The 25869-nt window shown below is 43.3% G+C and overlaps 1 protein-coding gene and 1 long non-coding RNA gene across 15 annotated transcripts in view; one reads left to right on the forward strand and one right to left on the reverse strand.

The window, feature by feature from the left end:
* The window catches only part of LOC140119479 (uncharacterized), a 51927-nt gene extending 35672 nt beyond the window's left edge, over positions 1-16255 (forward strand). For both annotated transcript variants that reach the window (XR_011853375.1, XR_011853376.1), the window contains exons 2-3: positions 14597-14719; positions 15808-16255. This is a non-coding gene — a long non-coding RNA (uncharacterized lncRNA). The remainder of the gene's footprint in view (positions 1-14596; positions 14720-15807) is intronic.
* The window catches only part of ROBO2 (roundabout guidance receptor 2), a 766105-nt gene that overhangs the window by 358980 nt on the left and 381256 nt on the right, over positions 1-25869 (reverse strand). The gene's annotated exons all lie outside the window — the stretch shown is intronic.

The following is a 25869-nucleotide window of genomic DNA, read 5'->3' on the forward strand; positions in this document are numbered from 1 at the left end:
CCAACTCTACCCTGACAATGGCTGGAGGTGTAACGTCTGCTTATAATGCAGGAGGCATGTAATAATAATGATTACTCTAGTAATACTGGATATAACCAATGTGGTAATGCCGTAATAAATCAGTCATGTCCCAGAAGATAGGACAAGTATTCACAACACAAGTCCACAACTGACTGTGAGGTTTCACAGTGGGGTTTGTCAGTAGTGGATTATTATACATGCAGTTTGGGGCCCAAAACTTCTAGCGGACCCATAGCCATCCAAACTACACACAAAATTCTATACCAAACCTTCACCCATAAAATCCTCATACATCTGTTTGGGTTCTCAATACACATGTGCACAGGAGCCATTTCAGGACCTTTGAAGGCCCTCCAAAGGTCCTGAAACAACAGATTCTAGTACCATATTTACAAAGGAGCTTTTTCAGGATCTTTGAAGGTCTTTCAAAGGGTCTTGAAAACATTACCCATTATATTCATGTGAATGAGCCCCAAAGACTGGATCCCCCCTAATTTTCTATGAATTCTGTTGAAATGTTGAAATCAGAGACCAGGGGTAACATTTAATTAGTGCCAGCATATGATGCTGTCCTGTCTCTATCCCCTGTCATACCCTGGATATATCATCACACAGCAGGTGGATGGGACCCGCTACATCAGCTGTTGCCAATCGCTGGCTTCTGTCGTTCACAGGGGAGGAAGGAGTCCCCAGTCAATGTATCCCACTGTGTAAGAAGTGGGATACATCTGTGCTACCCGATGTGTCCAAAAACGTATGTCACAAAATGTAGTGTGAACCCAGCCTAACATGAGGAGGATTGATGCTCCCTGTGTTATAGGGAGTGAAAATCCTCCCCAAAATGCAGAATTTAAACAGTTAAAGGAGCCTTCCCACAAATACAAGATAGACCCTATCCACAGGATAGGGCATAACTTGCGAATCCGTGGGTGTCTCGGCACTTGACCATTTCTGTTGGCTTTATTGAGATGAATGAAGCAGAACGGTCATTCACAGCCGTCTGCTCCATGACTCTCTTGGAACAACGAAGGGTCCGACGGAGTTACATGGGACCCCATCGGACTACTCGTTTTCGTGATCTGTGAGGGTCTCATCATGGAGACACCCCCCACCCCATCAGCAAGTAAGGCCCTAACTTGTATTCATGAGAAAACCCCTTTGACACCAGCAATAAGTGCCAGCGTTGGTGTTACCAATTGGCGTCCGTGTTTGATTACCGAACAGGTTTTTAAATTCTGGTTAACAAATTCAAATAAACCCCAAAGTTAACTCAATATTAAACAGAGGACCCCCCCCCCCCAAGCACAGCACTGTATTGGATGTAACAGTCCCGTTCCAGCTCATATACATTTGTTAGAACCTAAAAATGTGCTTCTTAATTAAAACGGTTGTCTGAGTGTAGAAATATAGATCTTTTTCTTCGATCAAAGAACTGTGGGAAATCAAATCCTGGCATGGAACATTATACACGGCTTCTTCCACTTTGCTCATTTTCAGCTAAAATGAAGAACATTAGTTTGGAGGTCGGCCAGCTTGGAAGGAAAAGCTCCGAATACCACCCAGGACTCCCGTACATTTTCTGCTAGGGAAAAAAAAAAACTGCTTTAATATTTGGGATCTAGTCAAGCCCATCCGACATCAGACATATGAAGAAAAATTTGTTTGAAGCGATGACAGATGAGAAATTTGGGTTATTGGCTGGAGCATATTACTCCAATATGCTTAATACAGTAAATTGGTCCTCATCTCATTGCCTGTATCAGTTTTAAGGATTTTGCTTAGAATATGATATGTTTCTTATTATACTCGGCTAAATTGGGATATGGATACTGATAAACCTGCTTTATTTCATCCCTATAATTTCTGGAATTTAAAATTATTGCAAGATAAAAGGAATTTTAGTGAACCTCCAGCCAACAATCTAAACTCCCATGTGTTCCTGAATCCTTACGGTTCCCGGTTTTTTATCATTTGAGGTACAATGGGGCACATTTATTAATGGTCTTGTGCACAGACTGGCATGTGTTGGGCCTACCAGAGGTGGTGATCTTGAGGGCCCACCCTTCAACCATAAAATACCGTAAAAAATCATATCATGTAGGATGTATCATCAAACAGATCTCGGAATCGTCCTATATGAAATAGATCATAATATCCAATGATTAGTCCATCCAGTTCCAAATGAAGATATTTGGGACCCGTTGTAAAGTGTTAGAACATGCGGCCCACCGGAGGATTCTCTGATGCTCTGGTGGGCCAGTACAACACTGGTCTTGTGCCTGTATTTTGTCGGTCAGTCCCAGGGTATTTTTTTTCTCGCACCTTTTTTTTTTTTGCCGCTCAGTTTGGGTACAGCATTCGATTCCTGACACTTTTCCTGCACTTCTAGATTTCCAACACTTTTTTGCTGCAATTTTTGGCACATATCACGGCAAACAAAAAGCAAATTTACCAACTTCTCAACCCTTTAATGAATGTGGTTTGTAATTTCTGATGCTCATTTGTCCTTCTTACAATGCGCCAAATACATTAAAGGGGTTGGCCACTTTATCTATTGGCTTTTGTAATGTGTGTGGGGCGGGATATCAGATAATTTACCAATATACATCTATTACTAGTTCTTCTCCTCTTTCTTGATATCAGCCAGAAATGCCTGTCCATAAAATGGCCGCAGATGGAGGGTCATGTGATCTCTAACTGTCCATGAACAATCGCCCTGCCAGGACTTTATAATAGCATTCATGAATATAATATCAAATCCCTGGCAGGGCGATTGCTCATGGACAGATAGAGAACACATGACCCAAATAAATGAGTGTGTAAGAGGGCTGAAGATAGATGTAAATTTTGGTGCTTTCTGCCACCATTTTTTTTATTCTCGGATTGTTGAATTGTCCAGTGTTTTCCCTTAACTGTGAAATATGTGTAATTGTCTAATTTAAACTTAAAGGGAACCTGTCAGCAGAAAATGACCTAAGAAGCCTCCAATAGTATATAGGTAAATAGATTAAGACCTTCTAGATTCTGTTTCTGTTGTTTTTAATTGTCTGTTTCCTGCACGCACCCGCCAAAGAATAGTTTATATATGGCATCACACTTAATTATAGGTGCTTTCATTTTTAGAACCATACAAATTGGACAATATTTAGCACCACGCATGCCAAGGAATCCATGTCAGATTTTCTCTTTCTTTGCAAGGAATCCATGCCAGATTCTCTTTCTCTCTCTGTTGTTTCAGAGAGAGGTTTCTGGTTCACTTGCATTTATTGCCTCCTTGGCGTCCGTGACACTAGCCATGAATAAGAGTGTCTGCGGACACTAGAAACGCGTAAGCGAAGCCAGGTTACCACCATCTGTCATAGCTCGCTGATGACTCAAGATACAGGCGGTTCGTGCATTTTAAGCTGTATTACCACAAGCATTATTTAAATAAAAGAAGAAGTTTTACTACTTACCTGGGTCAAGCGCTGGATTCATTTCCTGTTTTACATTTGTTTCTTTTCATTGACCACTATGGTGGTAACATCCAAATAAACCTGCTTTGAAGTGATATGTATATTGGTAGTAAAAAGTCACAGAGGTGTAGAGCTCAGCACTGAAGCCAAGCTCTCCATCGCTCAAACCATCCCCTCTTCTGTGATTGTCATCATTCACTTGACCCAATAATGATGTCCTTGGGGAAAAGGGGCATCAACTGCATAGAATGGAGTCTTCTGAGGCAGGGAGAGCTTGACTTCAGTGCTGAGCTCTATATTTCTGTTACTTATACAGATCTCATTATTGAAATAGGGAAGACCTTAAACTGCATCACAATATAGAGGCAATTATTAAGTTGGCCGATTTCTGCTGACAGGTTCTGTTAAAGTGAAAGTAATTGTTGGAAGCCTGCCTGCACAGGCGATACGCGTGGGGCATCTTTCCTCCAGCACCCTCCCTGACTGCACTATGCACTTTAGGTAAATATTCTTACTATTCTCTTCATGGCCAAGCTACTTATATTCATATGTCTGCACATTTATTTAGGTTATTTTTGACTGTTGTTAGTCTTGTGCCAAACCAGGTTTCATGGCCTGATATGTACATCATATTCACTTCTTATTTTGCATTGAGATCAGGGTTGGTTGCTGGACCACAGCACACTTAGTGCCTTTTAAGTGTTTTTATGTATATATTTTTTTGATTCAATAAAGGATTTGTTACAATTCATATACATCCTGTCTTGTTTCTGTAATTTACTAATTGTTGGGGCATGTTGCACTAAGATCTGATCCACATGGGTTGTGGTGACATGTTTTAGACACTTGGCCATGGTGTGCAAAGAGATATAAGGTCGATGGATAGAGCACAAAGTGTCAATAGCTATGGTGAAGGGACAGAGTAGAACATACAAACTATGGATTTTGCTCACCATGAGATTTGACGGTATGAAGGCCAATTTTTTATCTAGCATTATGGGGCACATTTACTTACCCGTCCCGTCGCGATCCTGAGGTGCGTTGTCCGACGAGGATTCGGAGCTGCCGAGATTCACTAAGATTGTGGGTCCAATTTTTTGCATGTGTCGCTTCCCGGAGTTCACCTTCTTCTTCCCGGTGCATGTAAGTGCTTGACTTGTGAGACCATTTTGAATGGTAAATCCCGCTCTTAGTCCGAATCGGTCGGGTTGTCCGACGGCCACGCCCTCGATTTGTGTTGCATGAAAGTCGGGATGATTGTGCCAAAATCCGATCACGTGCACCAAATACCCCAGTTAAATGTGGCGCAAAATGGAAAAAGTCTGGAAACCCGACGAAAATGCGGTCCGCGGACCCTTAGTAAATGTGCCCCTGTAATTTTCATCCTCTTTTTGGGACTGCAACTAGTCTTTTGAAAAAGATTGTAAATCAGTTGAAATGTCATACTTATTGTACACAGCCACAAATTTTGGGGGGGGGAGGGGTGCCGTTCGGACTAAGCGCAGGATTTGACTTACATTCACCAGTGAAAAGATGGTGAACTCTGGGGCGGACCTAAGCGGGGAGGCAAAACACATGCAGAATATCAGGCGCACAATCTCAGAGCATTATTGTTGAACAATGCACTTTCGGTGAACTCCGTCGGACAGGTAAGTAAATGTTCCCCATTATGCTCATACCTGCTGTATACAGCATGATCTATGCAGGTTCTATGCAGGATATGTGGATATATCCCTTGTTCCTCTTTTAGTTAGTGTAAATTTTGAAACCACTAAGCCTATGCCCTCTACAAGTGAGACTGTAACCATCACGATCGTTGCCTTCATCCTATATAGAAGCAGCAGAGAAGGAGATGAAGAACGGCCTTCAGAACCTGTTTCCCTGGATTAAAATCTGCTACTAACAGTATATGCTTGAGTATATTAAAACCTTTTCTCCTTCCTGACTTTGTCATTAATTAAACTGCTGATAAATTCCCTTTAACATGGACCTTTTATTATGTCCACATGCTGCAATCTCTAGAAGACATCTGCTTGGAGATCACTTTTCATCCAGTTTTTGCCGTTGGGATTCTGCCCGCATTCCATATAAACTTGATAATTACTGGTAACTACAATGCACTTGGCCATTTCTTCTAATCAGATATTACACGGGTAACTGGAGACACAACAATCTTATGTAATGAGTTATCCCCTTACATAAGGGGCTTTCCGCATAAATAGAGAGTAAACACACAAATGATTCCAAAACTGGGTTTTTCTTTAAAGAAAAAGTAGCTCCTGAACTCCTAAGTCCTGAACTTAGCTTTGGGTCACACTTATAGAAATTAAATTGGCAATATATTAAATAAATGATACATAAATGATAATAAACGAACATGACAATTAAATTAATCCAACCAAAATAAATACTTAATTAAAGACTAAAGATGACAAAGCATTACCCTTATGGTTCCTTTATATACAATGTAAAAAAAATCAGTTTGTAAACTTATATGCAACACCTGATGGGACTCCAATCGTATTAATGTGAGTCCTGCATATTCATTGTTACCTGCACTGTCCTGCCTTCCTGTTCTTGATTGACAGGTCCACTGCTACACCATGGTGCCAGTATGGAACTGGTACTTAAGGACCGCCTGCCACTATTCAACTACAAACATGTACAGCCTCTTCACTTTCCCCAGCAGGTGCTGTAGCAAATTCTACTCAATCCTCTGCTGGCTCATTAAGAGAGTCAGACATGGATTGTGTGTGACACAGCACTGCTACATCATTAACCTCTCCCTCAGAAAGATGTAACCTAAGAAAGACCTGGCTATATGAAGATAAATCAACCTCACTGGGGCTTTTTCACTAAGAGTCCCACAGCCGCATTTTCTCGGGTTTCCCGACTTTTCCGGGGATCGCGAATCGGTTGTGTCGCAATCACGCCGGCTTTCACGCGACACAGATTGGGGGCTGGGCCGTCGGACTATCCAATGGATTCGGACTATGTGTGGGATTTAACGTTTAAAATTGTGTCACAAGCCATGCACTTACATACACCGGGAAGAAGATGGTGAACTCCGGTGGACCTGATCAGGGAAGGGACACATGCAGGAAATCGGGTGCACCATCTTCTTGAATTGCGGTAGATGTGCTTTCCGGCGGACATTCCGGATTGGGGATTGCGCAGGGACCGGGTAAGTAAATGTGTCCCAATGTCTCTAATTCATGAGGGTTAGCTGTGAGGAGGTGGGGTATACAGACTATATACTGCGGCTCCCCGCCTCCATGACTAGAACAGAGGGCATCAATAAGTCTTTATACGAGGATTGGTGCCTCTAATCCTATGGATAGACATCAATGGAACAAGTATAAAGACATCTAAAAGGCGCTGTGGGCGGTTTTAGGGGGGAATTCGCTGGTCACAGGTTCTCTTTTAAGTTGTTGTCCAGAATTGAAAGAGCTATAGTCAAAAATGACCATCACTACTGCCTGTAGGTTTGGTGTGTACTACATATAACTCGTCTTTGGTGCTCTTTTTGAACTGTTTTTATTTTCTGATCCTGGACAACCCCTTTAAATCTCCATATGTGTGTTACACTTGCCAGCGCAGTCTATGATGGTGAGGCTGATGTGAAGGCTTTGTGAGTCCTCTGTCCATCTATCCATCAGTTGTGCAGCCTTTCTCTTCTATTATTCCAAGGAATTTAATTCCATCACACATGATCAGTCAGGTGACACTTAAAATAAGGTGACGACCCATTGTCAAAAAACGGGGACATGTAATACAGTCAGGAGCTGATTGAATCGTCTCCAAGATTAGAAAAATCCCATATATTACCTTTTACTTATAAGACGCTGACATGTTACACGGTCGGATGTAGAAGGTGGAGATGTTCACATTGGCCTTTGCCCTGGTAGGGGGGATGGAGGGTATGATGGGGCGGCAGTCACTCATCGGCCCAGTCTTCTAGTATGTGAATCTTCCCATGATGTGACACAATGTTTCTTATAAAAGAAGATAGGTAGTTGTGCAAATAACAACTAATTTCTACCATAAATATTTATACAAATCTGCCCTTATGTCTCTTAGTCGTTGTTCACACAGTTCTTCTAATTACATTAACTTTAAATGTGCCATCTCCCAACATATGTGCCAAATGCATTGGGGGGGATACAAAAATGGGCTCGCTAGTTAGGGGACCAAAAGTAATGGGGACAATATATTATGAGTAGAAAGCAAGCTGAAAATTGGGCATCTGTAGATGGACTATAAAAGGGGGGGATATTGAAAGTGGAGGTGAAAATTAAGAGGTTAGCATTCTATGTGAGGGTGCTACAGGATGGCCAGGCATTAACTGTTACTAGATTGCATTAAAGCGTATTATATGCGGAGTTCACTGGGGGCATTAGAAAATTGGGGGGGGGGGGTTACAGGAAGGGAGCATAGCCAGTGCCTCTATGATCCCTTCTGCCTTACATGGTGTTGTGTCAGGAAGGGGCATTGTACTATGTGGAGGCCAATAAAGGGGATATTATACGGTGTGGGTATACTAGGAGGTGGGGGCAGGGTAATGGGCAGGCTCAAAAAAAATTAAGCAGTGTGTGCTGCATCGTTGTCCCTGTCCCAAATGTTGGAAAAATATGCAAAGTTTTCCAGGATGGGATAAGGAAAACTTCCTAAACCTGTCTCAAATGTTAGGAGGCTTGTCTGTGTCATCACTGGTCCTAGAGGATAATTCAGCATTTTTATTGCATTTTTGCTACCATTCACCTTCCCAACTGCTGACCCTACCACAGCGCGCCCCATCGCATAGAGCCGGCAGCGACTGCGCAATACATGCGCTGCTGCCGGCGATTCTTACAGGTCCTTGACTGACAGGGGTGTGGAGGGGGTGTGTCGGCCGGCCCCCTCATGAATATGGCCGACTGCCAGGGGACCTGTATGACGATCTGACCTCTTTTTTGCTAAGAGGTCGGATCGATTAAAACTATGTTTGCACACACAAATTGTAATAAAAATTGAATAAATATAAAGGGGCTGGGGACAGGATTAGGAGGAAAATATTTGGTGGGGGTATTTTTGGGGGTGACAGGTCCTCTTTAAAGGGTTTATATGCATCAGGGGTGTTGTGGTTGGGGTCCACTCATCACTAGTTAAGGGTGATCAATATATCAACACAGGGGCGGAGGAGTGTACCTGCCTGGTCTGCTTAAATCCTATATAAAAACATCCCCTCCAATGACATATAGAAGATGTTTTCTCTCATCTCTGGTTTTCCAGGAGCTTAGGGCAGGGCTCAGTTATTTTGATGGCAGTAGATATGTGCAGGGTAGTATCTATGGAGTCTCTTGAAGTACAATATCCTCCTCCATCTCTACAGCCCGCGCTCCCATGTCTCCCTCTTCATATCCTCTTTCTCCTTATGTAGCCTATAGACCAGTGATGGTGAACCTTTTAGAGATGGCGTGCCCAAAGTGAGATTCAAAAACCACTAGCTTTTCCCAAAGTGCCAACACAGCAATTTAGGCAGTAACAAACTTATTGCTACCAGAATCTTTGAGCTCCAGTCCGACACCTTTTCACTCTTTGGACAGGACCAAGCAGCACAGGATGGGTCACTTTACAATAGCAGGGCACTACTTGGACTACCTGAGACTGCAGGAAGATGTCATATCTGGCAAACTCTGTGCCTGGGAGACAGCCTGTGTGCCCACAGAGATACCTCCGAGTGCCCTCTCTGGCACCAGTGCCATAGGTTCGCCACCACTGCTATAGACCAATATTTTCTGCAGGACTTGGGATGACATCATTACAGTTCCTGGTGCCTAGGAGGAAACAACATTTACAGATATAAAGTTGCTATTTTCTCCTAGTCGACAAAGATTTCCTCATTTATGTTTGTCATTCATTGGGGCACATTTACTAAGGGCTTTGCGCCGCTTTGCGCTGCACTTTAGTCGTAGTGTTCACGTCCTTCATGGCTACAACTGCTTGCACAGGTATTTAAGAAGTGTGTGCACTGGGATTGTTGCGCACGCGACAATGTGGCGCAGCTGTGCTGGCTTCCATGCGATACAAAATAGGTGCTGTGCCGGCGGACCCACTAATTCGGACCGAGAGGCCGTATTAAACTTTCAAATTGTGTCACAAGCCCAAGCACTTAGATGCACCACTAAAAAGATGGTGAACTCTGTCAGACCAGTGCAGGGAAGCGTCAAATGCAGGATATCGGGCACACGAGCTTAGTGAATTATACACAGAAATAGCACTTTAAGTGAACCTGAGAGACCTGGTAAGTACATGTTCCCCGTTGTGCTTACTGCACACCAGGTTTGCAAACCACAGAAAAATTGTGACGAAATAGCACCCCTTAATTTGCGTCTTAGGTGAACATTTGCCCTTGTCTAACCCTTCTCTGGACTCTAAACACCAGCTCAGACACATTAGGGGGAACAAGCTCCAGAACAAGTATATACCATCAATATCTTGAATTTAACAATTTTTGGGGAGAACTGGGAAAAAAAATGAAGGGGTTATCACTCTAATTTAGGCATCACTTTTTTTTTTTTACAACTCCGAGCAGTTTAAAACTGGTTCAGAAGAGTTCAGATTTTTACTAGAATTCCAAGGTCTTTGTAAAGTAATTGTAAAATCTGACAGGGATCATCATGGCCCTCTAATGTTCTCTGTTTTATGATCTACCATGATTAAGTGGCCAGAAGGCATAACACTCAACTTGTAAAAAATTCAGGTGGGTGATTGCAAATAACATTATAATATTTAATCATTGACGTCTCCACAACTTACTGAGTGAAGGGACATTCTCACAAGTGAGATCCCTGATCAGCTCTGTAATATAATGGGTTTCATCAAGCCATTTAAAGTAGCGATTGTCCCCCTGGCCAATCATCGCCAGTTGCTAGGAATGCCAATACGGCAACATATTGGGGTCAGACGGCTGAACTCAACCATCGGGTTCGCTCATCTGGACTTCTTAGCTCTTAAAGACAAGAGTCATGCCCACACAGCAATAAGCCTGTGTCATGCACTGCTATTTCAGGAGGCGAGGACCCACCTAGCCAAGGTCGGCTCCAGGTTTCAGTAAGCCCCTGGGTGTCAGAGCCTCAGTGGGCCCCTTTGCAGTGAACTCACATGTTAGCATTAAAAATTCAGAAACTAAAACATACTGTTACCTAAAATATCCCCTCAACCCCATGGATTGCTTATGTTCAGCCATATGTGGCCCCCCTGCAGCTCTGGGCCCCGGCACATGGCCAGGTATGCCCAGTGCTGGCGCCAGCCCTGCACCTAGTTCAGGGGTCATCCCCTGATTCACCTAGGGGTCAGCCCAAGCAATTCACTATAATATTTAGAATTATTACCCAATTCCACAACAAATAACTAGAAAAGATCTCACCAGATTTCCTCACTATAAACCATTGCTATGGGGGAATAGTAATCCCCGCGGTTTGGGGCTGATCATACAGAAAAGTGTGTGACCTTTGTAGCGCGTTACATCCCCTTCCTCGTGAGACGTTTTACAGAGCTCCGCAGTAAACGAGATTCAGGGATTATGTTACCGTCTATTTGCAAGTTACTGAAATAGAACAAGACAAACGCTGACTCAGTTCCTACAACTTCTTCTCCGCTGTATAAATATTTAAACCCTTATCTCTACGGTCCGCTAACATCTCCGCATGCCGGGGCACGCTACACAGCGCACAACTGGGCTGAGGGTTTAGCTTGCCTAGCAAAATACAGCAATTTGCAGAAAAGTTTTTGCTTTTTGTTTATAAATACAAAAATATGTGATTATCCTAACATGTAATTTGTTGGGAAAAAAATCTTACAGAAAAAAATCTTACAGAACGTTTTTGTACTTTTATTTTCTGTTTCTCACTTGATATCAGACTCCTGCAGTATTCCCGCTGTCACCTATTTCTCATCTTTTACCAGAGGTAAAGATGTAGCGGATATTTTTGGCAGATGGGAAGCTCTGATTTTGTCACAGGGTAACCCGGCTTCAGAGGAATGTAAGGTGTTTCCTCTTTATTACGTTTAGGGTACATTCACACTAACGTGTGCCCACCGTACCATAGTACGGCGGGCACACATCAGCGCCGGGGAGAGGAGGAGGGGGTGAGCGCTGCAAACCCCCTCCCCTCTCTATAGAGAAACATGAGAGCCATATTCCGGGGAAAGATAGGACATGTCCTACTTTCCCCGATTCCGGAACGGTACAGTGCCGCATGTGTGCGAGCTCTGTACCGCTCCCGTATGTCGCCATGCACCCATTGCTGTCTATGGGGGACATATATATATATATATATATGCAGTAGATACATATATATATATATATATATATATATATATATATACATATATGCCCCCCATACGGCAGTGTGAATACAGCCTTAGTTTGTTTCTAATTTACACTAATCTTAAAGGAACGCTCCAGTCAGAGCTGATTCATTGAATTATACCTTGCCCAGGTCCTGAAGGGAGGAGCAGGACTCTAAGTTCTAGCAAGGTCCTAGGAATACAATGAAATGCATCCTGCTTCCCACTTCAGGCCCTGCACCATATATTATACAATGTTTTTATTGAGTGTTCCCTTAATACAACTAGCGAGGTTAGTAGTGAAAAGATAGGATGAAAGAGCCACCGGTGTATCAGGTTCACCCATGTTTCTTGTCTGTTGGCTTGGTAATAAATGTTGAGCAGACCCAAACCACAATAGACTTCAGCCAGAAGTTCAGGTACCGGTCCAATACTCAATCTCAAAACCCATCAGTAAGACCCACCATTGGTGGTGGCACCGATTGCTGGTGATAACCAATTAAAGGGGGTTCTCCAGTCATAGAAAGTTAGCCCCTATCCAGTGACTAGTGGGGGTCTCAGTGATGGGACCCCCATGATTTTTAAGAACAGAGGTCTGTTGTACCCCTCAAAATGGCCAAAGCAGCCAGTCATGCATGCATCGTCTGCTCTATTCAACTCTATGTCACTGACAGCGCTCGGCTATTTCCATCAGAGCCATAGAGATGAATGGAGAAGCTGATGCATGTGTGGCTGGCTGTTTTGACCATCTTGAGGGGTATAAAGGACCCCAGTACTTGAGATTCATGGGAGTCCAGACAGAGGGAGTCCAGTCTCTATAGGGCAGGGACTTGTGGGACCAGCCACTTGTGGGGGAACGTAACATTCAGATTTCCCTTAATCAAACATTACTCCACATGATGGGGAATAAATCTGTCTACAATAACAACCTCTTTAAGATCAGTTGCATAGTAACTACATTTACTTAATTTTAGATGTACTTAGAGACAACTTGAAGCAGATGGGCCCCAGTACAAAGTCTGTGATAGGCCCCAGGCTATAATGTAGGGTTTATAGTACTAGTCTTCTTATATGGGAAATGGACACCCAATGGGTCCCCTAAGCCTCTTGGGCCCGGTTGCGGCTGCACCCTCTTCACCCCTTCAAGTTACGCCCCTGGGTACAATTGTAACAAAGTTGGACACTATAGACCAGTGGTGGCGAACCTATGGCACGGGTGCCAGAGGTGGCACTCAGAGTCCTCTCTATGGGCACCTGTGCCATCACTTCAGGGCAGAGTTCGCCAGACAGGACACAAGGCCTCTTGCAGTTCCAGGCAGCCCAAGACCCTAGAAAGAAGCTACAATGATAATCCAAACTTCTTCTCCTTCCTTTTACTGTATTGGTGTTCTCAGGTGCCTATACAATTTAAACATGTGACAGAGCAGGGCGTAATAAGTTACTGCCTAAATTGTTGCATTGTCACTTTGCGAAAAATACGAGGGTTTTGTTTGGGCACCCGGTGTCTAAAAGGTTTGCCATCACTTCTATAGACTTTCTGCAATAATAACTTTACTTATTTCTGGAGCAAATTTTAAACTTTATCCTGGTGTCCAAATTGTGTTTGTCAGTATTTCACAAACATAAAAAAAGAGTCCTTGACCTTGATGCCTCTTACAATGTGTACCATAGATGTGTAAGTCGCCTTTTACTATCCTCTTTATTGGCACATCAAGGGTTAGGGACATTCACGCCGCTGGAAAAGCTACAAAGCAGGTTTATTGCAGTTGGGAATTCAGTGATCAATGAGGAAAACACCGGTAGGAGGCAACGAGTAAATATCATGTAATTGTAGAATCAGAAACACCGCCACCAGGTCCCGTCTACAATCCACCCGGAGTCCCGGAGCTGCTGATATTAGGATGTTCCCATAATAAGTTTATTCTTCTGTACTGGAAGTCAGATAGAAGAAATTTCATCAATGTAGTTAGAATGTATTTATATATATAATGTTTGTTTGATGGATTTTTAATTTTACTATATTTGCAATCTATCCATGAAATAGGCCGATAGGTGATTGTGGGGGTGAGGAACCGGCATCCTCAGTCGTCTGCAGATTTACACCAAAGATGGAAGTAACTGATCTCATTAAATGGGAACAGCTCCTACGGGACAGCTGAAATACTATGGATGGAGCTGTCTTATTCATGCTATGTCTATAGGTTAAAGGGAACCTGTCACCAGATTTTACACAATTAAATTACTAATCTCCTTAGGTAGGGAATGAAAGGTTCTTTCTATAATTCACACCCATTTACCTATAATTTAAAAACAGGCAGATAAGAGTCATATTTTGGCTGAGATGAGTCAAGTTTAGAGGCTGCAGGGGGGGTGGTCACATCAGAACCCTACAGCTCACTGCATTGGACCTCACTAATCATACAGTAATTTTGGTGTCTCGTCTCACAACACATCGGCTTGTGGTTCTGTAAGCTATAGAACTAGACAAATTAAATAAAAGTTGAACTGGATTTTTAGCTGCAGCTCACATCTCCATCTTTGTCTTTTACGATTCTGTATTTCCAGTTCTCTAGATCACAGAACCATGAGCCTGATGTGATCTGAAATATGTGAAGAAGAATCTAAATTAGGGCACGTAATAAATTGTGGGTGCTGTATATACTATAATTTATTCGGGTGACTATATAAAGGATGTTTTCTGTGAGGACTAGTCTGTTCAGTCATGTTGTGAGGATAATATATATAAGGAACATGCTCTGTTATAATGTAAGTGACTGTGGTATTTTTAGGGGCGCCGTGTGGAACTGTGCTGCATAGAATTGAAGACGAGTGACTGTGAATTCAGCAGAGAAAAACCATGGCTGGGAGAAATCATAAAGAAGTCTTCTGCGTGAAGGAGCAGATCATCACCTGTATGTTACTTGATGTCACTAATGTCTCAATGTCACTGACTGATACTAGTGTGTGAGATAGCATCATCAGGCACGCGGTGGGGTGGGGTGGGGGGCAACATTTTCAAGTTTGGCCTCAGGCAGCAAAAAGGCTACAATCGGCCCTGACCCTAAACTATCCTTCCCTAATCCTATAACACTTTCTAACCTTATCTATACTTTATCTAAGTAATATGCTAATTTTCATCAGAGGCTGCTGGAGTAGCCTCCTACCTGTGTGCCCTAGTCAAAGCTTTTGAGCTTCTGTTGCGCCGCCAGCTTGTGGGCTCTGCACATTGTAGGAGCAATGATGTAGGAGCAATGATGTAGGAGCAATGATGTAGGAGTAATAATGCTACTGCGCATGCGCAGAGCTCCAGGAACCGGCAGTGAAACAGAAGATAGGGCGCACAGGTACGAGAAATCGCAGAGGATGCTGGGGCATGGAGCAGTCTTTGCTCCCACAGCCCGGTGAGGCTACTCCACGCCCCAGTAGTCTCTGCTGATTATTAGTACATTAGGTAGATAAAGTGTAGATTATATTAGAAAGTATAATAGGATTAGGGAGGGATAGTTAAGAGTTTAGGATCATCAGATCGACCATAATAGCTAAATAAAGAACCTATAGCACAGTAAGGTATAAACCAAACGAGTCCGTTAGAACCTTGTCTGATTTCCTACACATTACATTTTTATATTATTGCAATTTTTTTTTTGTCGAAAATTAGTTGCTGAAATTAAATAAACCTAAACTTACTCTACAAATCTTGTGTAAAATCCCTGGATTGTAAACATTGCGTCTCTCCCTCCAGGATCAGATATTTCATGTATATCTTCCGCAGATCGCCGGGATCGTCTCCCATAATCCTCCCTGTCATATTTATCCTTATTTATCATTTTGTAATTAAAAAACCTTTTCCTAACAATTTTTCCAAAGATGAATCTTTGTTCAAAAGCCTGCTGTGACTCAATAAAAACCATTGGGGTAGACGTAGACTTTTCTCTACCTTCCAGATTTGATTTGGCTTGAGGCTATAGAGAAGTTTCATCCCTTTTATGTTTCTTCACAGGTGATTGCCGACGCTACAAAGAATTCAGGGAATGCTATTTATCACGAGTTGGAAAGCTGACAAAAGAAAAAAAAGTTCTTATTGACTTGAAGAACTTCTGCCAAAGAGAAAATATACAAATGGTCCCATCTGGCCACGTGGACATGTAGTAAGGAGCTACAATCACTGGGACTGGCGACTATGGACACAACCTGCAATATTTCACATGAAAATTTAGTACAGTATATTCACTAGTACAGGCAGTCCCTGGATTACATACAAGATAGGGTCTGTAGGTTTGTTCTTAAGTTGAATTTGTATGTAAGTCGGAACTGTATACTTTATCATTGTAATCCCAGCCAGAACTTTTTTGGTCTCTGTGACAATTGGATTTTAAAAATGTTGGGTTGTCATAAGAACCAGGATTAACAATAAATCTTCATTACAGACACCCAGGGCCGCCGATAGGGCAGTACAACTGGTACTGCCCTATGGGGCCCGGACTCTAAGACACTAGGGGAGCCCGGACTCTAAGACACCCTCCTCTAACACCCGCGATCGGAGATTTCTCCGATCGCGGGTGTTAACCCCTAACACGCCGCGGTCGCGCTGACCGCGGCGTGCTAGGGGCATTTAACAGGATTCGAACCCCCCCGCGGCGCTTACCGGGGGGGGTCCCGCTGCTCTGATCGCAGCCCCGGGACTGCCGGTGCCCGGGGCTGCGCGATCTTCTTCCGGGTGCCGGGTCCGTGCCTCCTGGCAGGACCCGGCTGTGACACAATGAGCATGCGCAGCATGCTCAGTGTTTCACATAATACAGTGTAATACATCTGTATTACACTGTATTAGGTGAAGAATAGCTTGAACAAGTGATCAGTGGATCACTTGTTCAAGCTAACCTGTAAAAGTAAAGAAAAAAAAGTTAAAAACACTGAATAAACACAATTTTTAATAAAAATAATTAATTAAATAGAGTTAAAGTCCCCTAAACACAAACATTCCCTATACACATCTAATAAAGTAAAAATACCTGAAAATCACCAAAACCCCCCAAATATTTGGTATCACCGCGTCCGTAACAATCTGTACAATAAGTCAGAAACATTATTGGACCCGTACGGTGAACGCCGTAAAAACAAAACCCGAAAAACTCGCCAAAAATATAAATTTTCATAAAATCCCTTTACAAAAATGTTCTAAAAAGTGATCAAAAAAAGTTATGTGCCCCAAAATGGTACCAATTGAAAGAACAACTCAACACGTAAAAAATAAGCCCTAAACTAGCTCTGTCAACCAAAAAATATTAAGGTTAAGTTCCCGAAAAGATGGCGATGCAGAAACAAATAAGATTTCCTCTGTATTAGTTTTTCTCCAGTAAAATTGTAAAAATAAATGAAAAACTATATAAATGAGGTATCACCGTAATCGTAGTGATCTATAGAATGAAAATATTATAGTATTTTTAGTGTATGGTGTACGACCCCCAAAATATACAAAAAAAAGAAACCCCAAATTGACAATTTTCTTTTCCTCCATACATTAAAGAGTTAATAAAATCTCATCGAAAAGCTATAGACCCACTTAAATGAAGTATTTGTAAAGTGCATCTCATGTCGCAAAAAATAAGCCCTTAAATGTCCAAATTGCCAAAAAAATAAAGATTGTATAGCCAATAAAAAGTGACAATGCATAATCTGCTCTGAATGGCGCAGCTCCCCCTCAATGCCCTGGCGTGTGCCCATACAGCAGGTTACCATCACATATGGGGTATGGTTATACGCGAGAGAGATGGGGGATCAAATTTTGAGGAGCGTTTTGGAATTTTATCCACTGAGAATTTGTACATTTTATGAAAAACACATTAATTTAGCCAAATAAAATGTAATTTCGAAATCCGATCCGATTTTGTTTTAACCCCTGTAAACCAATTAAAGGGTTAACAAACTTCATAAAAGTTGTTTTACGTACGTTGAGGGGTGTAGTTTCTATAATGGAGTAATTTATGGGGTTTTACTTTATTTAGGCCTCTCAAAGTGACTTGAAACCTGAGCAGGTCCCTCAATAGCAGGATTTAGCTTTTTTTATGAAAATGTGAAAAATTGCACGTGACGTTCAATAGTATGACTCCTATTGGCAATCTACCAGAAGAGTGTGCCTTGTCGTAGCAACAGGCCTCAAACCCTGTTTGTGAAAGGTCACTGCGGGGGGCAGGAGGCTTGTTCGGTTTTGGGGTGTGTTGGGGCCCAGACACTTTTGCTGTATGGGGCCCCGAATTTCCTGATGGCTGCCCTGCAGACACCTCCGATAACTGTTATAGCTGATTATTGTAGCCTAGGACTAATGTACAATAAATTACCAATATCCAGAGGTCTGTTTGTAACTAGGGATCGTATGTAAGTTGAGTGTTCTTAAGTAGGGGACCGCCTGTACTTTACATTTGATGTTACTGCTTCCATTAGTGCTCATAATCAGGGGCGTAACTAGGAGAGGCAGGGCCCCACAGCAGACTTCTGAATGGGGCCCCCATTCCCCCCAATATACATATTTGTATATACACACATTTATGCACTGATACAGATCTGACCACATGGGGGAAGTACATGACGGGAATTAGAGATGAGAGATCCCTGGTCCTGTCATTTTGCTGTTCCCTCCATCTACCCTGAAATTTCTTATCTGAGCTGCTGTGTACTGTGGTAGATGTGCCCTGGTATATATATTTATATATTATATATTGGGGCTCATTTATTAAGGGTCCTGCAATTCCGTCAGGTTTTCCCGGATATTTCTGATTTGCGCCGTTTTGCGCCAGATTGCCCCGGGATTTTGGCGCACACGATCGGATTGTGACGCATCAGCGCCGGCTTTCACGCGAATCGGGGGGCGTGGCCGTCGGACAGCCCGACTGATTCGGAAAAACCGCAGAATTTAAAAAACCATTTGTGTCACAAGATCAAGCACTCACATGCATCGGGAAGAAGAAGGTGAATTCCAGCGGACCTCGGCGCAGCAGCGACACCTGCTGTATATCAGGCGCACAACCTTAGTGAATCCCAGCAGACCTGAATCCTCGTCGGACAACGTGCCGCGGGATCGCGACTGGACCGGGTAAGTAAATGTGCCCCAATATGTTGTACAGTGTGCAGAATGATATGTATATTATGGAGCACATCCTCCATTCTTTATTGTGTCAGGTCTTGCCTTGACCATTATACAAGTCATCTCCTATGTCTGCGCTTCCTCCTCATAGATTGATCATGGTGCTCGTTCCCACTATTTCACTGGACTATGTTATAACTCTCTAACATCTTGTTTATTTGTCTATGTCACCCATGACCTGTATGTCACCCATGATCAGTGCGGAATATGATGGAGCAATATATACATAAAGCTATATTATCATGATGATGACGATTATTGTTATTATGATTTTTAATACTTTTATTATCTGCTTATGGATTAAAAGACATAATGGGGGAGATTTATCAGAAGTGTCTGAGATCAGAACTGTTCTAGTTGCCCATGGCAACCAATCAGAGCTCGGCTTTCATTTTCCCACTGCAGTGAATGCAATGAAAGCTGAGCTCTGATTGGTTTCCATGGGCAACTAGAACAGTTTTACCTCAGACACTTCTGATAATGTTCCCCAATATTCTGCACTTGTTAAACCTTATGTTGTGATAATGTTATTGCCACCAGCTGAATATTTCCTCCCTTGTCACAAGATGTCACAATAAACAAAAGCCACAACCTTGAACGAGTATTACAACTACATCCACGTGTGATCCGTAAGAGAGGACGTGTCAGACCAGTTGTCCGTCATAGTGGATGGAATCAGTTGTTGCTTGTTCCCCTCATCCCTTTGGGGAAACATTTCTTCATTGTGAATGTTAATCAAAGTGACCAAACAATAGAAAGGAACATGGCATTATAATAGAGGAGGATCTCCGGGGTCCGGCACTACATAAGTAAATAAAGGGGGAATCATAGGAGCATGAAATTACACATTGACGTGTTTCCCTGCAGCAGACTCCCTGCTGTCTCCTCTCCGCAGGAGGTGACATACAATATATTGATAGCAATTCATTAGTCTTTCCACTTATGAGAGGAAACAGTGGATTATAGACTTGTCATAACTGCTCGGGAGACCACGTGCTGGAGAGCTGTGATTACACATATTATAATAGCTCCATACATCCAGGATTATCTGGGGGTGGAAACAGGATACGTCCGATGGAAGCCAGAAACTACGAGATAATTACACAGAGTAGAGCCGCCACCGCATCGCACATAGAAACACGTAACATGTGTGCACCCTCATTACAGCTGACTAGATCCACATAACTAATGATACTATCTATCCTCTATCTATCTATTTCATATCTATCTATCTCATATCTATCTATCTATCTATCTATCTCATATCTATCTATCTATCTATCTATCTATCTCATATCTATCTCATATCTATCTATCTATCTATCTATCTATCTATCTCATATCTATCTATCTATCTATCTATCTATCTATCTATCTATCTCCTATCTATTTCATATCTATCTATCTATCTATCTATCTATCTATCTATCTATCTCATATCTATCTATCTATCTATCTATCTATCTATCTATCTATCTCCTATCTATTTCATATCTATCTATCTATCTATCTATCTCATATCTATCTATCTATCTATCTATCTATCTATCTCATATCTATCTATCTATCTATCTATCTATCTATCTCATATCTATTTCATATCTATCTATCTATCTCATATCTATCTATCTATCTATCTATCGATCTATCTCATATCTATCTATCTATCTATCTATCTATCTATCTATCTCATATCTATCTATCTCATATCTATCTATCTCCTATCTATCTCATATCTATCTATCTATGTATCATCTATCTATTATCTATCTATCTATCTCTATATATCTATCGCACATCTATCTATCTATCTATCTATCTATCTCATATCTATCTATTATCTATCTATCTATCTATCTATCTATCTATCTATCTATCTATCTATCATCTATTTCATATCTATATATCTATCTATCTATCATCTATCTATCTATCTATCTATCTATCTCATATCTATCTCATATCTATCTATCTATCTATCTATCTATGTATCATCTATCTATTATCTATCTATATATCTATCTATCTATCTCAAATCTATTTATCTATCTACCTATCTATCTATCTATCTATCTCTATATATCTATCTCACATCTATCTATCTATCTATCTATCTATCTATCTATCTATCTATCTATCTCATATCTATCTATTATCTATCTATCTATCTATCTATCTATCTATCATCTATTTCATATCTATATATCTATCTATCTATCATCTATCTATCTATCTATCTATCTATCTATCTATCTATCATCTATTTCATATCTATCTATCTATCTATCTATATCTATCTCACATCTATTTATCTATCTATCTATCTATCTCATATCTATCTATCTATTATCTATCTATCTATCTATCTATCTATCCAGGGCCGCATCTGCCATGAGGCGAGATGAAAATCTTGCCTCAGGCGGCAGAATGTGGATCCCTGTAAAGGGCGGCGAAATTCGCCGCTCTAAAGTGGGCGATTCGGGCGCCGTTAACGCCCGAATCGCCCACCTGCTAAATAAATCGCGCCTGTCTCTTTAAGACACAGGCGCGATTTATATGCGGAGCGACGCAGCGCCTTTCTGGCAGCTGCGTCGCTCCGTTCCAATCAGCGACACAGGCGTCATGACTAGAGATGAGCGAACATGCTCGTCCGAGCTTGATGCTCGGTCGAGCATTAGGGTACTCGAAACTGCTCGTTACTCGGACGAATACTTCGCCCGCTCGAGAAAATGGCAGCTCCCGCCGTTTTGCTTTTTGGCGGCCAGAAACAGAGCCAATCACAAGCCAGGAGACTCTGCACTCCACCCAGCATGACGTGGTACCCTTACACGTCGATAGCAGTGGTTGGCTGGCCAGATCAGGTGACCCTGGGATAGACTAGCCGCTGGCCGCGCTGCTCGGATCATTCTGTCTCTGGATGCCGCTAGGGAGAGAGCTGCTGCTGCTCAGGGAAAGCGTTAGGGTGTTCTATTAGCTTACTGTTAGGCAGGAGTGATTCTCAAAGAACCCAACAGCCCTTCTTAGGGCTACAATAACGTTCTACTTTTTTTATTTTAATTTGCATCTTTTACCATTTTGTGAGGAATTAGCAGGGGGACTTGCTACCGTTGTGTTTAGCTCTTAGTGGCACACATATCCATAGCAAAGACCGAAGTGGGAAAATTCAGTAGGGGTTGGATTTCTATTAGGCAATAACTCAGTGTCATCTCATCTGGCATAGTACTGTGCTTCCTTTGATACTTGGCTAGAAAATAGCCATAGGAGAATACAAACAGCTTCTTGAAGCCTACAGTAGCGTTCTATATATTTGATTTCTGGTTGATCTGCTGGTGACTGTAGTTTCTGCAGTGCATGTACTTGCCAATTCTGAGCAATTTGTAGTGAGACTTGCGACCGCTGTGTTCTGCGCTTAGTGGCGCACATATCCATAGCAAAGACCGAAGTGGGAAAATTCAGTAGGGGTTGGATTTCTATTAGGCAATAACTCAGTGTCATCTCATCTGGCATAGTACTGTGCTTCCTTTGATACTTGGCTAGAAAATAGCCATAGGAGAATACAAACAGCTTCTTGAAGCCTACAGTAGCGTTCTATATATTTGATTTCTGGTTGATCTGCTGGTGACTGTAGTTTCTGCAGTGCATGTACTTGCCAATTCTGAGCAATTTGTAGTGAGACTTGCGACCGCTGTGTTCTGCGCTTAGTCGCGCACATATCCATAGCAAAGGCTGAAGTGGCAAAATTCAGTAGGGGTTGGATTTCTATTAGGCAATAACTCAGTGTCATCTCATCTGGCATAGTACTGTGCTTCCTTTGATACTTGGCTAGAAAATAGCCATAGGAGAATACAAACAGCTTCTTGAAGCCTACAGTAGCGTTCTATATATTTGATTTCTGGTTGATCTGCTGGTGACTGTAGTTTCTGCAGTGCATGTACTTGCCAATTCTGAGCAATTTGTAGTGGGACTTGCGACCGCTGTGTTCTGCGCTTAGTGGCGCACATATCCATAGCAAAGGCTGAAGTGGCAAAATTCAGTAGGGGTTGGATTTCTATTAGGCAATAACTCAGTGTCATCTCATCTGGCATAGTACTGTGCTTCCTTTGATACTTGGCTAGAAAATAGCCATAGGAGAATACAAACAGCTTCTTGAAGCCTACAGTAGCGTTCTATATATTTGATTTCTGGTTGATCTGCTGGTGACTGTAGTTTCTGCAGTGCATGTACTTGCCAATTCTGAGCAATTTGTAGTGAGACTTGCGACCGCTGTGTTCTGCGCTTAGTGGCGCACATATCCATAGCAAAGGCTGAAGTGGCAAAATTCAGTAGGGGTTGGATTTCTATTAGGCAATAACTCAGTGTCATCTCATCTGGCATAGTACTGTGCTTCCTTTGATACTTGGCTAGAAAATAGCCATAGGAGAATACAAACAGCTTCTTGAAGCCTACAGTAGCGTTCTATATATTTGATTTCTGGTTGATCTGCTGGTGACTGTAGTTTCTGCAGTGCATGTACTTGCCAATTCTGAGCAATTTGTAGTGGGACTTGCGACCGCTGTGTTCTGCGCTTAGTGGCGCACATATCCATAGCAAAGGCTGAAGTGGCAAAATTCAGTAGCGGTTGGATTTCTATTAGGCAATAACTCAGTGTCATCTCATCTGGCATAGTACTGTGCTTCCTTTGATACTTGGCTAGAAAATAGCCATAGGAGAATACAAACAGCTTCTTGAAGCCTACAGTAGCGTTCTATATATTTGATTTCTGGTTGATCTGCTGGTGACTGTAGTTTCTGCAGTGCATGTACTTGCCAATTCTGAGCAATTTGTAGTGGGACTTGCGACCGCTGTGTTCTGCGCTTAGTGGCGCACATATCCATAGCAAAGGCTGAAGTGGCAAAATTCAGTAGGGGTTGGATTTCTATTAGGCAAGAACTCAGTGTCATCTCATCTGGCATAGTACTGTGCTTCCTTTGATACTTGGCTAGAAAATAGCCATAGCAATAGGATAGCATTGTTTGGTTTTAAAAACTCAAAAAAAAACAAAAAACACAAAAAAAAAAACACAAAAAAAAACAAAAAAAAGTAAAAAAAAAAATAAAGTTATAACTCTCATTTTAAAAATGTTTAACCCGAGGGCTAGGGGTAGAGGACGAGGGCGGGGACGTGGGCGTCCAACTACTGCAGGGGTCAGAGGCCGTGGTCCTGGGCGGGGTGAGACACCACCTGCTGATGAGGGAGCAGGGGAACGCCGCAGAGCTACACTCCCTAGGTTCATGTCTGAAGTTACTGGGACTCGTGGTAGAGCACTGTTGAGGCCAGAACAGTGCGAACAGGTGATGTCGTGGATTGCTGACAATGCTTCGAGCAATTTGTCCACCACCAGTCAGTCTTCCACGCAGTCCACCCATGTCACCGAAATCGCCACTCCTCCAGCTCCTGCACCTCAGCCTCCTCCCCCCCAGTCTGCCCCCTCCCAGGAAAATTTGGCATTTGAACCGGCATACTCTGAGGAACTGTTTTCTGGACCCTTCCCACAGTCACAAACCACTTGTCCGGTTGCTGCTGAGCAATTTTCCGATGCCCAGGTTTTCCACCAGTCACAGTCTGTGGGTGATGATGACCTTCTTGACGTAGTGGAAGTGTGTAAAGAGGTGTCCGACGATGAGGAGACACGGTTGTCAGACAGTGGGGAAGTTGTTGTCAGGGCAGGAAGTCCGAGGGGGGAGCAGACTGAGGGATCGGAGGATGATGAGGTGACAGACCCAAGCTGGGTTGAGAGGCCGGGTGAACACAGTGCTTCTGAGACGGAGGAGAGTCCTCGACCTGAACAGGTTGGAAGAGGCAGTGGTGGGGCCAGACGGAGAGGCAGGGCCAGAGCTGGTGCATCAGCGCCACTGTCAACTAGTGAAGCTCCCGTGGTGAGGGCTCTTGCGGCGAGGGCTAGATCTTCAGAAGTGTGGAGGTTCTTTAAGGAAACACCGGATGACCGACGGACTGTGGTGTGCAACATTTGCCAAACCAGGCTCAGCAGGGGTTCCACCACTACTAGCTTAACTACCACCAGTATGCGCAGGCATATGAATGCTAAGCACCCCACTCAGTGGCAACAAGCCCGTTCACCTCCGGCCGTGCACACCACTGCTCCTTCCCCTGTGTCAGCTGCTAGTCAGCCCCCTGCCCAGGACCCTGCCACAAAAACCCCATCGTCGCCTCCACGATCCTCCACAGCATCCACCAGCGTTCAGCTCTCCATACCCCAGACGCTGGAGCGGAAACGCAAATATAGTGCAACCCACCCGCACGCCCAAGCCCTTAATGTGCACATCTCCAGATTGCTTAGCCTGGAGATGCTGCCCTATAGGCTAGTAGAGACCGAGGCCTTTCGCAACCTCATGGCGGCGGCCGCCCCTCGGTATTCGGTCCCCAGCCGCCACTACTTTTCCCGATGTGCCGTCCCAGCCCTGCACCAGCACGTGTCAGACAACATCATCCGTGCCCTGACCAACGCCGTTTCTGACAAGGTCCACCTGACCACGGACACGTGGACGAGTGCTGCCGGGCAGGGCCACTATATATCGCTGACGGCACATTGGGTTAACTTGGTGGAGGCTGGGACCGAGTCTGACCCTGGGGCTGCTCATATACTGCCGACGCCGAGGATTGCGGGGCCTACCTCGGTCCAGGTGTTTCAGGCCTGCTATGCCTCCTCCTCCTCCCACCCCTCCTCCACCTCCTCCTCCGAACTACCATCCGTGGGCACGGCGCCATCAGTCGGTAGCTCTAGGCACAGCAGCAGTGCCGTCGCTAAGCGACAGCAGGCGGTGCTCAAACTGCTGAGCCTAGGCGACAAAAGGCACACCGCCCAAGAGCTATTACAGGGCATCACGGCGCAGACTGATCTGTGGCTGGCACCGCTGAACCTGAAGC

This window comes from Engystomops pustulosus, chromosome 2 (genome assembly GCF_040894005.1).
Source record: "Engystomops pustulosus chromosome 2, aEngPut4.maternal, whole genome shotgun sequence".
NCBI classification, from domain to species: domain Eukaryota; kingdom Metazoa; phylum Chordata; class Amphibia; order Anura; family Leptodactylidae; genus Engystomops; species Engystomops pustulosus.